We start from the raw sequence: 13,816 nt of genomic DNA, 5'->3' as shown, positions 1-13,816 counted from the left end.
AGGCCGCGACCAATGAATATCCATGACAGAAAGACAGACAGACAGATGGAAGTGGCCCTTAGACAATTATATAGTAGACTAGATGGTGGCCCGATTCTAACGCATCGGGTATTCTAGAATATGTATGTAGTTTATTTATGAAATTTTCAGAATAATACAATTTATACACAGGATTCGGCTGGCCGGACGCGACCAATTAGTGAAGTGTGGTTTAAACTCCGCGCCAATTCGCGCCCGGACTGCTCTTGTCGCTGATTGTTCGCGGCCGGCCGGGCTTAACAATCAGTGAAGCCAGGGCCTGCTCCAGGTTTTTGAGGGCCCCGGGCGAAAGTGTCTCAGTGGGCCCCCCTCTTTAACACATACCACGATTCATGATGAACAGATACAGCAGACAAATATAGCACAGCCACGTAGCATATAACACAGCCCACGTAGCATATAACACAGCCAACGTAGCATATAGCACAGCCACGTAGCATATAGCACAGGCCACGTTGTATATAACACAGGCCACATAGTATATAACACAGCCCACGTAGCATATAGCACAGCCACGTAGCATATAACACAGCCACGTAGTATATAGCACAGCCACGTAGTATATAGCACAGCCACGTAGTAAATTGCCCAGCCACGTATGTTGCACAGCTACATAATATATAGCACAGCTACATAATATATAGCACAGCCCACATAGTATATAACACAGCCATGTATATAGCACAGCCCACGCAGAATATAATACAGGTCACATAGTATATTGCACAGCTACATAGTATATAGCACAGCCCACGTAGTATATTGCACAGCCACATAGTATATAGCACAGCCCACATAGTATATAGCACAGCTCACGCAGTATATAACACAGCCACGTAGTATATTGCCCAGCCACGTAATGTATTGCACAGCCATGTAGTATATGGCACAGCCCACGTAGTATATAGCACAGAGACGTAGTATATGACACAGCCCACGTAGTATATAGCAATGTGGGTACCATATCACTGTTAAAAAAAGAATTAAAATAAAAAATAGTTATATACTCACCTTCCGGCGGCCCCCGGATCCAGGCCAGGTGTTTAGCGATGCTCCTCACGACGCTCCGGTCCCAAGAAAGCATTGCGATCTCGCGAGATGATGACGTAGCGGTCTAGCAAGACCGCTACGTCATCATCTCGCGAGACCGCAATGCATTCTTGGGACCGGAGCGTCGCGAGGAGCGGGAAAGGCGCCGGAAGGTGAGAATATAATGATTTTTTATTATATTTAACATTAGATCTTTTTACTATTGATGCTGCATAGGCAGCATCAATAGTAAAAAGTTGGTCACACAGGGTTAATAGCAGCGTTAACGGACTGCGTTACACCGCGGCATAATGCGGTGTAACGCAGCTATTAACCCTGTGTGAGCGCTGACTGGAGGGGAGTATGGAGGGGGCACTGACGGAGAGTAGGAAGCGGCGAATTCGCGGCCAGACTGTGCCCGTCGCTGATTGGTTGCGGCCTGCCAGCCGTGACCAGTCAGCGACGCGGGGTTTCCGTTATAGACAGACAGACAGACCTCAGACGATTGTACCCCTTAGACGATTATATAGATAGATGAGCGAGTGCACTCGTTGCTCGGGTTTTCCCGAGCACGCTCGGGTGACCTCAGAGTATTTATGACTGCTCGGAGATTAAGTTTTCATCGCCTTAGCAGCATGATTTACATCTGTTAGCCAGCTTGATTACATGTGGGGATTACCTAGCAACCAGGCAACCCCCACATGTACTCAGCCTGGCTAATAGCTGTAAATCATTCAGCTGCCGTGATGAAAACTAAATCTCCGAACACTAAGAAATACTTGGAGGTCACCCGAGCATGCTAGGGAAAACCCGAGCAACGAGAACACTCACTCATCACTAATGATTATTGTGAATCTTTCCATGAGTGGTGAGCACCATCTTTTTATCTGTTTTCTTGTAATATAATTTTTCCAGTTTTCATTTTGATCATTAACAAGGACAAATAGGAAACTTGTTCACAAATGTCATCCTATAAGTTCCAGAAAGGCCATGATATAGAAAGATGGCATGCTGCCTTTACATATAACACTCGGCCATCTCATGCAGTCTGATAGAGAATTTATGGAGCCGTGAAGCACATGGAAGGCCATCAATCGATTCCAATGGGGCATTTCAGTGCCTTGTATGTGGGATTAATGGGGTTTCCTGAGTTCAGACTTCCACCAGTCACAGTCAGCAAGTTATCACCTATACACAGTTTCGGCCCACCAGTAACCAACTCCAGGGCCCCATTTTTTAGATTCGTGCAAATGTGACATTATTCTCAATCACAAATGTATATAACAATGAACTGGGTAGAATGTTAAATTACTAAGATGTTGCCTTTCTCTGTACATAGTGATTCATGTATATTGTGCTAAGTAGTGCTCATACAAGAGGGTAGTGGCCCTCTCTTGCACAGTGGCCCACTGGAGGATTCTCCTTTCCTCCTGTGGGCCAGTCCGAGCTTGCCTATACTGTTTATCGGTGGTAGTCCAGCCAGTACAAGAGGTGGGCAGGATAGGCGCCTGCCTTGGGCACCATCTTGCACCAGATGACAGGGGGCTCCATTTAAAGAAGTGGCATGTTCATTGTTAGAGCACTTTCACTGGGAAACTGCCTGTTCTCTATAATTATAGTATAGAGGGGAAAACGCCAGGAGCGCCACAAGAACGACAGCAAATCCACTGGAGAAGCCACCTCAGGAAAACAACTGCCAGTGCTCTCCTAAATTGTCTTTCCCTGAGAAAAGTTGTATTCCGTGCCGTTGTCTAAATGACACTGTGTGCATATACTCTCACACTGTATTTTTTTTTAATTTTTGGATTTGCTGTATGTATTTTTTAATCCATATTATTCAATTGTTTCAGTGTTTTTTTGCTGCTTTTCTTCCCCCATTCAAATGAATGCTTAAAACAATATACGGCAAATTGCCTCTTCAGAGAAAAAGAGGACTTGAACTCTATAGCGCCACCTATTGGAAGTAGCGATCCTACAAGTCACAATCAACCCTTTAACGAGCCTTGCAATATGACTTAGGATAAGAGCCAAATCATTATCTCAATTCGCAGACACGGTGTTTCGGGCTGTTGGCCCTCGTCAGTGCGAAGCATGAGAACTAATTTGGCTAGATGAGAGGCTCTGGTCTGAGGTCTAAGGGGTAAGGTTTCTCCTTGTGGAGAGTGACATACCAGCTCTGGCTTGTCAAGGTAAGGAGGCTTATTCGCCGTGCAATGCTCCTCTGGGAAATTTAATATGCAAATTGCCTCTTCAGAGAAAAAGAGGACTTGAACTCTATAACGCCACCTATTGAAAGTAGCGTTCCTACAAGTCACAATCAACCCTTTAACGAGTCTTGCACGGCAAATAAGCCTCCTTACCTTGCAACTTTTAGCATTTTCATGCCAGCTTCTCCCAGTTCTGCCAAAATATGTAGGGCTCTGGGGGGGGAATGGTGGTTACGTCAGGGTCGTAACGCAATGGCTCATCTAATTCATGAAAATCTGTGGTGTTTCAGAGACTGGAGTAAGATTTCTGGCGTGGCTCATGGAGGCGCACAGCAGTCGTCATGCCCTCTCATCTAGACCGGGGGAAAAAAAGGCCAGTCTTTAAGAATCAGAGACTATATGTGTGTAAATAAACTTCGGACTCCATATGGATCAAACATATGGCATCCAGTTTTTATAAATACCTTGCAATTCTTTAATATAGAAAACTGTGTTTGGTCTTGCACATTTTTTTTATAACTGCAGATGTATAAAACAGATGCCATACGAATAACAGCGCAGATGAAAAAAACGCCTATTTTTTTCTGGGTGAAAATCTGACTAATTCTTTATACATTCATGTGAACTTAGCTGTGCTGTGAGGTGGACCACTATGCTATATAGTGTGCTGTTTGGGGGGACCATCATACTATATGGGGGATTAAGGGGTGGACCACCGTGCTGCTTGGGGCGATCATACTACATTGGCATGTAAAAGTTTGGGCACCCCTGGACAAAAGTACTGTTATTCTGAACAATTAAGCAAGCTGAACATGAAATGAACTCTAAAAGGCCTAAAGTTAAAGATAACACATTTCTGTTATATTTTAGGCATAAAAAATAAAACATGTTTCTTCTTTTACATTTTAAAAGTTACAAAAAGGAAAATGGGCAGAAGCAAAAGTTTGGCACCCTGCATGGTTAGTACTAAGTAGCACCCCCTTTTGAAAGCATCACAGCTTGTAAACGGTTTTTGTAGACAGCCAAGAATCTTTCAATTCTTGTTGAGGGATTTTCATCCATTCTTCCTTGGAAAATTCTTCAAGTTCTGTGAAATTCCTGGGTCGTCTTGTATGCACTGCTGTTTTGCGGTCTAGCCACAGATTTTCAATCATGTTCAGATCAGGTGACCGTGAGGCCATTGCAAAACCTTCAGCTTGCGCCTTTTGAGGTAGTCTATTGTGGATTTTGACTTATGTTTCGGATCATTATCCATTTGTAGAAGCCATCCTCTTTTCAACTGGAGCTTTTTTACTGATAGTTTCATGTTTGCATAAATCATTTGTTGAAATTTCATTGAATCCATTGTTCCCTCTACTCATGAAATGTTCCCTTTGCTTTTGGCTGCAGCACAACCTCAAAGCATAATTGATCCACCCCCCATGCTTATTGTTTTTTTCCTAAAATTTTGTGCCCTATTTTCTCCACCCATAACTTTGATCATTGTTGCCAAAGAATTCTATTTTAGCCTAATTGATCCACTGGACTTGTTTCCAAAATGCATCAGGCTTGTTTAGATTTTTTTTGCATACTTCTGATGCTGAATTTTATGGTGAGGATGCAGGAGGGGTTTTCTTCTGATGCCTTTTCCATGAATGCCATATGTGTCTTTGAACATTGTTCTACAATGTACCACAATTTTTCAAGGACAACTTGAAAAAGCTTTGCTATCTTCTTATAGCCTTCTCCTGCTTTGTGGGCCTCCATCAATTTCAGAGTGCTAGGCAGCTGCTTAGAAGAACCCATGGCTGCTGTTTTTTGGCACAAAAGAGGAGGCTTGGTTTTTATAAAGCTGGGAAATTTGCATTACCTGGCCTTTTCTAACAATGATAGTGAACAAGACATAACCCTAACAGGCTAGTTAAGGTGTGAAACATTTGTCAAAAATATCTGAGCACACAAATCTCCAATGGTGCCCAAACTTTTGCATTGGCTCATTTTCCTTTTTCTAATGTTTAAAATGAAAACAATGACAATATTTTTTTTTCCTAAAATACAAAGGAAATTGTTCATCTTTAACTTTAGGCCTTTTAGAGATGGTTTCATCTTAGCTTGCGTAACTGTTCATAGTAACAGCAATTATCACCTTGGGTGCCCAAACTTTTACATGCCACTGTATATGGGGGGCTGTTGGGGGTATCATCATACTACATAGGGTGCTGTTGGCAGGACCATCATACTATATGGCGGGCCGTGGGATGCACCACCATACTATATAAGGGGCTGTTGGGGTTACAATAATACTAAATGGTGGGTTGTTGGGGGAACATCATAATATATAGGGGGCTATTGGGGGAGGCATCATACTGTATAGGTGGCTGTTGGGGGGACCATCATGCTATATAGGTGACTGTAAATGGACCATCATGCTGTATTGGGGCTATGGGCGATTTTCAAAGTGTGTGGGGTGATGTGGGAGGACCATCATATGGTGTACGGTAGTTGTGGTGGACATTATACTGTGTGGAAGTCTATGGGGTAATTTATACTATGTGGGGGCTGAGGTGACCTTCATATTATATGAGGTAGTTATGGTGGACATCAAACTGTATGGGGTGGTTATGGAGGACATCAAACTGTATGGGCTCTGTGGGGGCCATCATACTGTACAGGGGGCTTTGGTGGACATCCTACTTTATATAGGGGTCTGTGGTGTACCTCATACTGCATATTGAGGGCTGTGGTGAATACCATACTGTATGGGGGACTCTTGACCATCTTACTGTGTGGAGTTCTGTGGGACATAATGCTTTGTGTAGGCTTTGTGGGGCAGTTATGATGTGTGGTGTCACACATGGGTGACATACTGCCAGTTCAACCGGTGTGGCTGCATCGGGCCCTGGAGGATCCAGGTGGCCCTGCAGGGCAGCTAATACTGAGGGCAATCTGGCTAGTTTATCTGGCCCCGAGGTTTGGGGATCCCCTAGCCAGATTGCCCTCATGTGCGGCGGGCAGGGAGCGGAACTGCAGGGAATGAATCGTCCTGCTTCCTGGCTCACACACAGCAGAAGCTGAATTACATCATCATTGAGAGCCGCAGCTGTGCGAGACAAGAAGCTACTGGCGATGCTATGGCTTCAGGATACCAAGTGCAGAGGTGAGATGAGGTGTGTCTGTGTGTGTGCGTGCAGAGAAGCGAATGGTGCTCAGTGTGTGTGTGCAGAGAGGTGAATGGTGCTGTGTCTGTGTAGGTGAAGGCGAGTGTAATGATGGGGGTGATGGGGCAGAAGGCAATGATTGGGTTGACAGAGAGGGCAATGATGGGGGTGATGGGGCAGAAGGCAATGATTGGGTTGACAAAGAGGGCAATGATGGGGGTGATGTGGCAGAAGGCAATGATTGGGTTGACGGGGACGGCAATGATATTGGTGGGGAGGAGGAAATGATGGAGGTGGTGAATGGGCAATAATGAGGTGGTGGGGAGGAGGAAATGATGGAGGTGGTGTAATGGGTAATGATCGGGGTGGTGGGGGAAAAGACAATTGTGGTGGAAAGGGCAATGATGGGGATGGTGGGTGAGGAGGCAATTATGGAGGTGGTGGAATGGGTAATGATGTGGGTGGTGGGGAGGAGGAAATGATGGAGGTCATGGAATGGGTAATGATGGGGTTGCTGGGGAGGAGATAATGATGGAGATTGTGGAATGGGGGTGATGGGTGAGAAGACAATGATGATGGCGGTTGAAAGGAAAAATATGGGGGTGATGGGGGAGGAGGAAATGATGGAAGTGGTGGAATGGGTAATGAAGAGGTGGTGGGGAAAAAGGCAATGATGGGGGTGGTGGGGGAGAAGACAATGATGGTGGTGGAAAGGACAATGATGGGAGTGGTGGGGGAGGACAAAATGATGGAGGTTGTGGAATGGGTAATGATGGGGTGGTGGGGGAGAAGGCAATGATGGTGGCAGTGGGAAGGGCAATGATATGATGGGGGTGGTGGGGGGAGGAGGAAATGATGGAGGTGGTGGCATGGGTAATGATGAGATGGTGGGGGAGAAGGCAATGATGGTGGCAGTGGAAAGGACAATGATGGGGTGGTGGGGAGAAAGCAATAATGGAGGTGGTGAAGAGGGCAATCATGGGGTGGGGGAGAGGGCAATAATGGGATGCGGGGGGAGGAGGACAATGAGGGGTGTGCGGGATTGGGATGGGAGGAATGGGGGATTTATAATGGATTTAGGAATGGGGGGAGGTGGAGGAAGATGTTATAATCGATTATTATCTCTAACACAGTCCCTTAGTATAAAGTGCATTCACTTATGTATAGCACAGTCCCTTAGTGTGTGTGTGTGTGTGTATATATATATATATATATATATATATATATATATATATATATACAGTTAGGTCCATATATATTTGGACAGAGACAACATTATTCTAATTTTGGTTCTAGACATTACCACAATAAATTTTAAACAAAACGATTCAGATGCAGTTGAAGTTCAGACTTTCAGCTTTCATTTGAGGGTATCCACATTAAAATTGGATGAAGGGTTTAGGAGTTTCAGCTCCTTAATATGTGCCACCCTGTTTTTAAAGGGACCAAAAGTAATTGGACAGATTAAATTAAATAATTGTAAATAAAATGTTCATTTCTAGTACTTGGTTGAAAATCCTTTGTTGGCAATGACTGCCTGAAGTCTTGAACTCATGGACATCACCAGACGCTGTGTTTCCTCCTTTTTGATGCTCTGCCAGGCCTTCACTGCAGTGGTTTTCAGTTGCTGTTTGTTTATGGGCCTTTCTGTCTGAAGTTTAGTCTATAACAAGTGAAATGCATGCTCAATTGGGTTCAGATCAGGTGAGTGACTTGGCCATTCAAGAATATTCCACTTCTTTGCTTTAATAAACTCCTGAGTTGCTTTGGCTTTATGTTTTGGGTCATTGTCCATCTGTAGTATGAAACGACGACCAATCAGTTTGGCTTCATTTGGCTGGATCTGAGCACACAGTATGGCTCTGAATACCTCAGAATTCATTCGGCTGCTTCTGTCCTGTGTCACATCATCAATAAACACTAGTGACCCAGTGCCACTGGCAGCCATGCATGCCCAAGCCATCACACTGCCTCCGCCGTGTTTTACAGATGATGTGGTATGCTTTGGATCATGAGCTGTACCACGCCTTCGCCATACATTTCTCTTTCCATCATTCTGGTAGAGGTTGATCTTGGTTTCATCTGTCCACAGAATGTTCTTCCAGAACTGTGCTGGCTTTTTTAGATGTTTATTAGCATAGTCCAGTCTAACCATTTTATTCTTGATTCTTATGAGTGGCTTGCACCGTGCAGTGAACCCTCTGTAGTTACTTTCATGCAGTCTTCTCTTTATGGTAGATTTGGATATTGATAGGCCTACCTCCTGGAGAGTGCTGTTCACTTGGTTGGCTGTTGTGAAGGGGTTTCTCTTCACCATGGAGATTATTCTTCTATCCTCCACCACTGTTGTCTTCCGTGGACGCCCAGGTCTTTTTGCATTGATGAGTTCACCAGTGCTTTCTTTCTTTCTCAGGATGTACCAAACTGTAGATTTTGCCACTCCTAATATTGTAGCAATTTCTCGGCTTGTTTTTTTCTGTTTTCGCAGCTTAAGGATGGCTTGTTTCACTTGCATGGAGAGCTCCTTTGACCGCATGTTTACTTCACAGCAAAACCTTCCAAATGCAAGCACCACATCTCAAATCAACTCCAGGCCTTTTATCTGCTTAATTGAGAATGACATAACGAAGGGATTGCCCACACCTGTTCATGAAATAGCCTTGGAGTCAATTGTCCAATTACTTTTGGTCCCTTTAAAAACAGGGTGGCACAGGTTAAGGAGCTGAAACTCCTAAACCCTTCATCCAATTTTAATGTGGATACCCTCAAATGAAAGCTGAAAGTCTGAACTTCAACTGCATCTGAATTGTTTTGTTTAAAATTCATTGTGGTAATGTCTATAACCAAAATTAGAAAAAGGTTGTCTCTGTCCAAATATATATGGACCTAACTGTATATATATATATATATATATATATATATATATATATATATATATATATATATATAGTCATGGCCAAAAGTATTGACACCCCTGCAATTCTGTCAGATAATACTCAGTTTCTTCCTGAAAATGATTGCAAACACAAATTCTTTGGTATTATTATCTTCATTTAATTTGTCTTAAATGAAAAAAACACAAAAAAGAATGAAGCAAAAAGCAAAACATTGATCATTTCACACAAAACTCCAAAAATGGGCCAGACAAAAGTATTGACACCCTCAGCCTAATACTTGGTTGCACAACCTTTAGCCAAAATAACTGCGACCAACCGCTTCCGGTAACCATCAATGAGTTTCTTACAATGCTGGAATTTTAGACCATTCTTCTTTGGCAAACTGCTCCAGGTCCCTGATATTTGAAGGGTGCCTTCTCCAAACTGCCATTTTTAGATCTCTCTGTTCTATGGGATTCAGGTCTGGGCTCATTGCTGGCCACCTTAGAGGTCTCCAGTGCTTTCTCTCAAACCATTTTCTTTGCTTTTTTAAGTGTGTTTTGGGTCATTGTCCTGCTGGAAGACCCATGACCTGTGAGGGAGACCCAGCTTTCTCATACTGGGCCCTACATTATGCTGCAAAATTTTTTCATATAAACGCAATCGTACCATTGCTTCTACTCTAGTTAAGTGAGACATTGGTTCTTTCAAAAAACAGTGCCAAACTACACTCACTGGCCATGATAGAAGAGGCTGTTTTCCGTGTTTATCTTGCATTAATTGCAATCTGATGCTTAAAGGCTCAAATTTCTTTCATCCTATAACCAATGAGGAATACAAGATACAGCATTTCTTGACTTGTGATTCAGAATTTGTTGTTTATTTACTACAGTGCCCTTGTTCCTTATGGTAAGTCGGTGAGACTACGTGTGACTTTAAAACAAGAATCAATCAACACCGACATACCATAAGGAAAAAACGTATGGACCTGCCGGTTTCCACTGTAACTGTAACCACCGGGGTGATGCGCCCTCTGCTGGATGTCCTCATATGAACTCGAGCGTGGGAACTTTTCCCAGGCTCCAGTTCATGAGGACATCCAGCAGAGGGCGCATCACCGCAACTCAAGGTAACTACAGGTCACCCTGCTTTCCATTCATTCCCCTGGGTTTTTACAGGCACGAGCACTGCTTTAGCAGAGCTCCTGGCTGTAAAATGATTTAACCCCTTCAGATGGATTTACTTCGTGGGACTTGACCTGAGCGACGGAAGGTATGAGATATTGTTGTTTTTTTATTTTTCCTTTGTTACAGAGCGAGGGTCTTCAGGTGGATTACCAGTATAATAAAATATTACAACAACCTGTGTCTTTATTTCATTAAAATACTTGTAAATAATGTGTGTGTGTTTTATTAACCATTTTGTACTATTGTATTAATAATGGATAGGTGTCATAATTGACGCCTCTCCATTATTAATCTGGCTTAATGTCACCTTACAATAGCAAGGTGACATTAACCCTTCATTACCCCATATCCCACCGCTACACGGGAGTGGGAAGAGAGTGGCCAAGTGCCAGAATAGGCGCATCTTCCAGATGTGCCTTTTCTGGGGTGGCTGGGGGCAGATGTTTGTAGCCAGGGGGGCCAATAACCATGGACCCTCTCTAGGCTATTAATATCTGCCCTCAGTCACTGGATTTACCACTCTGGCGGAGAAAATTGCACGGGAGCCCACGCCAATTTTTTCCGCCATTTAACCCTTTATTTTACAAGCTACAGCGCCCATGTTTTGCACATACACACTACTAACATTAGTAGTGTGGAATATGCAAAAAAAAGGGATATGAGATGGTTTACTGTATGTAAACCATATCTCATATCCTGTCGGGTTTGGGAAGGAGAAATGAAAAGCCGGCAATTGAATTACCGGCTTTTCTCTAACACCGGTGCGTATTTCTCGCAAGTCACACGCATGGTCCGTGTGTAATCCGTATTTTTCTCGCCCCCATAGACTTTCATTGGCGATTTTTTTGCTAAATACGGTGACAAACGAAGCATGCTGCGATTTTCTACGGCCGTACAAGACCGTATATTACGGATGCGTAATATACGGCACATAGGAGCTGGGCCATAGAGATTCATTGGGCCGTGTGCAATGCGTATTTTACGGACGTAGTTTATGCGCTCATACGTCCGTAAAACTCGCTAGTGTGACGCCGGCCTCATGTGTTCACTGCTTGAAAAAGGATATTAAATCCGAAACATTGCCACGCCGTTCAGGCAATAAAGTCCACTTACTTTCTTCATTTTTTTGTGCTGCTTTCCTTTTTTTAATTATATATATATATATATATATATATATATATATATATATATATATATATATATATATATATATATATATATATATACACACACACACACTGCTCAAAAAAGAGAGGGAACACTAAAATCCCACATCCTAGATATCACTGAATTAAATATTCCAGTTGTAAATCTTTATTCATTACATAGTGGAATGTGGTGAGAACAAGAAAACCTAAAAATGATCAATGTAAATAACAACTAATATCTCACGGAGGTCTGGAATTGGAATGATGCTCAAAATCAAAGTGGAAAATTAAGTTACAGGCTGATCCAACTTCAGTGGAAATGCCTCAAAACAAGGAAATGATGCTCAGTAGTGTGTGTGGCCTCCACGTGCCTGTATGACCTCCCTACAATGCCTGGGCATGCTCCTGATGAGGCGGCGGATGGTCTCCTGAGGGAACCCCTCCCAGACCTGTACTAAAGCTTCCACCAACTCCTGAACAGTCTGTGGTGCAACGTGATGTTGGTGGATGGTGCGAGACATGATGTCCCAGATGTGTTCAATCGGATTCAGGTCTGGGGAACGGGCTAGCCAGTCCATAGCTTCAATGCTTTCATCTTGCAGGAACTGCTGACACACTCCAGCCACATGACATCTGGTATTGTCCTGCATCATTAGGAACCCAGGGCCAACCGCACCAGCATATGGCCTCATAAGTGGTCTGAGGATCTCATCTCAGTACCTAATGGCAGTCAGGCTACCTCTGGCGAGCATGTGGAGGGCTATGCGGCCCTCCAAAGAAATGCCACCCCACACCATTACTGACCCACTGCCAAACCGGTCATGCTGAAGGATGTTGCAGGCAGCAGATCGCTCTCCACAGCGTCTCCAGACTCTGTCACGTCTGTCACATGTGCTCAGTGTGAACCTACTTTCATCTGTGAAGAGCACAGGGCGCCAGTGGCGAATTTGCCAATCCTGGTGTTCTGTGGCAAATGCCAAGTGTCCTTCATGGTGTTGGGCTGTGAGCACAACCCCCATCTGTGGACGTCGGGCACTCAGACCATCCTCATGAAGACTGTTTCTAACCGTTTGTGCAGACACATACACATTTGTGACCTGCTGAAGGTCATTTTGCAGGGCTCTGGCAGTGCTCCTCCTGTTCCTCATTGCACAAAGGCTGAGGTAGCGGTCCTGCTGCTGGGTTGTTGCCCTCTTAAAGCCCCTCCATGTCTCCTGGTGTACTGGCCTGTCTCCTGGTAGCGCCTCCAGCCTCTAGACACTACGCTGACAGACACAGTAAACCTTCTTACCACAGCTCGCATTGATGTGCCATCCTGGATGAGCTGCACTACCTAAGCCACTTGTGTGGGTTGTAGAGTCCATCTCATGCTACCACGAATGTGAAAGCACAACCAACATTCAAAAGTGACCAAAACATCAGCCAGAAAGCATTGGTACTGAGATGTGGTCTGTGGTCACCACCTGCAGATCCACTCCTTTATTGAGTGTGTCTTGATAATTGCCAATAATTTCCATCTGTTGTCTATTCCATTTGCCCAACAGCATGTGAAATTGATTGTCAAACAGTGTTGCTTCCTAAGTGGATAGTTTGATTTTACAGAAGTTTGATTTACTTGGAGTTATATTCTGTTGTTTAAGTGTTCCCTTTATTTTTTTGAGCAGTGTAGGTAGCTTTGTCGCCTTAAAAGGAGGGGGGGCCCAGACACATTTCCTGCACATGGGCCCCAAGCTTTCTGTATCCGCCCCTTGTGTCACCATACCATGTGGGGACATGATAATCTACAGGGTCATGAGATTGGAGTCATTGTGGGTGAGACCACTTAGGGGCTTTAGTACTGGCAAAATACCTGTAAATGCTGCAATACATATCGTCCATTTCTTAGACAGTTGGGAGATATACCCTACTTTTACTGTGACGTGATAGGAATTTTGCTATTGGGTGTCTCGTATTTCTATAGGAGAAGCAAGGAGTCATTATTATTATAAAAAAGCACAGGGGTGTTTTTTTTTTTATTATTATTATTATTATTATTATTATACGGAGGTACAGAGTCATTATTATAAGGGGCCAAGGGGGAGCATAATTAAAGGAGGCACAGGGGAATTATTATAAGGCAGCAGAAGTTGTGATTTGTGTAGAGGTGGTAGAATGTGAGGACGTCCTTGCAAAGCAGTAAAGTGAAGATGTCTG

The sequence above is a fragment of the Ranitomeya variabilis genome, chromosome 1, assembly GCF_051348905.1.
Source record: "Ranitomeya variabilis isolate aRanVar5 chromosome 1, aRanVar5.hap1, whole genome shotgun sequence".
NCBI classification, from domain to species: Eukaryota; Metazoa; Chordata; class Amphibia; order Anura; family Dendrobatidae; genus Ranitomeya; species Ranitomeya variabilis.
The sequence above is the reverse complement of the archived record's forward strand: the minus strand, read 5'-3'. Positions refer to the sequence as shown.